Here is a 2,723-nt window from a genome sequence, read left to right as displayed (position 1 = left end):
GCTTAATGCTGAATCTTCCCCGAGACAGTAACTATTTGTTATAAATTGTCATTAATATACGAAACTGCTTCTGAGGTCCAGAGATGATAAATATTAACATTTGCTTCATTTAATAGAATTATCTCCATGTCTAATAAATAAAAATTCTGAAAAAGTTATACAACCCTTTAAAAAGTTTCTGATCTACAAGTAAAGTCACATTGGTTGTTTCTAATGATACAAACAGGAGTTTCTAAATCTTTATCCATATAGAACACTTTGGTGGTACTGGGGATGGAACCCTTCTACCTCCAGGCTACGCTCCCAGGCCTATTTTTTTTTTATATCTTTATTTGGAAACAGGGTCTCTTAAGTCAACGAGGCTGGCTTTGAACCTGCAGGATCCTCCTATCTCTGCCTCTCAAGCGTGGGGCTTTACAAGCGTGCACCACTGCGCCTGGCTACATAGAACACCTTGACCAAAGGATTTTTTAATGTTTTTGTTGATTTTGAGATTTATTTTATTTTTAATTGATAAGCAAGAAATATATTTCATGAAGTACATTGTGATGTTTTATGGGCAATATCATGATATACTGTGAAACAATCAAATCAAGATAATTAGCATATTCCTTACATCAAATATACACCATATTTTGGGGGTAATGACAATTAAATTCCACTTTTTGTTTAATTGCAAAAGTACTATTTACGTTTTAGCTTTTAAATTAAGTTAAATTACATAGAACATAAAATTCATTATAACTTTTTTATACTTTATTGGTGCATTATAGTCTGACATCATAATGCAGTTCAAAGTGATAGTAACATACATGCACGTAGTACTTGTTGAATTTTTGCCAGTCCCTCCTTACTCCCTCCCTTCCCCATACAAAATACTGAGATTGACATTGGTATTCTCACATATGTACACAATGTCAGTAGAACTGTTTCCTTCATTAATTCTTCCCCTTCCCTCCACAAAACCACCTCCCTCACTCTGCCGGAGTTTCTACTTAAACCAAAATACTCCCTAGATTCCTCAAATGAGAGAAAAAAATCACTGTTCCCTTTCTGAGACTGGCTAATCTCAGTTAACATAATGTTATCCAGGTCCATACATTTTCCTGCAAATGAAATAACTTTATCTTCCTTACTGTTGAGTAAAATTCCATTGTATGGATAGCCCATATTTTTTTTATTAATTTATTTTTTAAATTGGTGCATTGTAGTCATATATCCATCACATTGGAGTACAAGACTTGAGAGGATATACAAGCACACATCATCCAATTAGCCCTCCTCCAGCCCCCATCCCATTCCCTCCCCCTCCCTCCATCCCACACTTCTTTGGTGATTTACTTTGATACATTTGTTTATGTACCTCCTGCGTTTTAAAGAGGCTCCGTCCTCCAGTATTACATACCCTCTGATTGGTCACATTAGTTGCTTCACTATAGGGCCCTTTCTATAGCTCAACCTCTTCCTGTTGCCCTTTTCCTCCTAGTTATTGCTGATTAAGAGAAGCATCTGATTTATATTTTCTGCGATATTTCTCTGTGCATGCTGCGTTGCAAGTACCGATTCCACTCTTGATGGTCCCATTAGTGGCCTGGCTGCTCAGTGGACTGATCCAGACCTCACTGGCTCAAGCAGCGACCTTGCCTCATGGGAGGCCCCAGTTCTGGTCTCGCTGGCCCCTGCACTGGTCTAACCCCTAAGCTGGCTTTGGTCCCGGCCTTGGAGGCCGCAGGAGTGAACTTGACTCACGCCAGGCTCCGATGCTGGCCATTAGCCCCTGCACTGGCCTAACCCCTTGGCAGGATTCCAATCCCGGCCTCGGAGGCCCCAGCACCGGCCTAACCCCTCGGCAGGTTCCGTTCCCAGGTTAGGAGGCCCCAGCACTGGCCATGTCTCACGGCAGGCTCCGATGCTGGCATCTCCTCATGGCAGGCTCCAATGCCGGCCTTGCTGGCCCCAGCACCGGTCTAGCCCTTCGGCAGGTTGTTATCCTGGCCTCGGAGGCCCCAGTACCGGCCTTGCCTCACGGCAGGCTCCGATGCCGGCCTCGCTGGCCCCAGAACCGGCCTAACCCCTCGGCAGGCTCTTATGCTGGCCTCAGAGGCCCCAGTACCGGCCTTGCCTCAAGGCAGGCTCCAATCCCGGCCTTGGAGGCCTCAGCACCGGCCTTGCCTCACGGCAGGCTCCAATGCCGGCCTCGCTGGCCCCAGCATCGGCCTCACCCCTCGGCAGGCTCCAATCCCGGCCTAGGAGGCCCCAGTACTGTCCTTGCCTCATGGCAGGCTCCGGTGCCGGCCTCGCTGGCCCCAGCACCGGCCTAACCCCTCGGCCGGCTCCGATACTGGCCTCGGAGGTCCCAGCACCGGCCATACGTCACGGCAGGCTGCGATGCCAGCCTCACTGGCTCCAGCACAGGCCTAACCCCTCAGCAGGCTCTTATCTGGCCTCGGAGGCCCCAGCACTGGCCATGTCTCACGGCAGGCTCCGATGCCTGCCTCGCTGGCCCCAGCACCGGCCTAACCCCTCGGCAGGCTCTTATCCTGGCCTCGAGGCCCCAGTACCGGCCTTGCCTCCGATGCCAGCCATGCTGGCCCCAGCACCGGCCTAACCCCTCAGCAGGCTCTTATCCCGGCCTTGGAGTCCCCAGTACCGGCCTTGCCTCATGGCAGGCTCTGATGCTGGCCTCTCTGGCCCCAGCACTGGCCTAACCCCTCGGCAGGCTC

This window comes from Muscardinus avellanarius (assembly GCF_963383645.1).
Source record: "Muscardinus avellanarius genome assembly, chromosome: 12".
Classification (NCBI taxonomy): Eukaryota; Metazoa; Chordata; class Mammalia; order Rodentia; family Gliridae; genus Muscardinus; species Muscardinus avellanarius.
The sequence above is the reverse complement of the archived record's forward strand: the minus strand, read 5'-3'. Positions refer to the sequence as shown.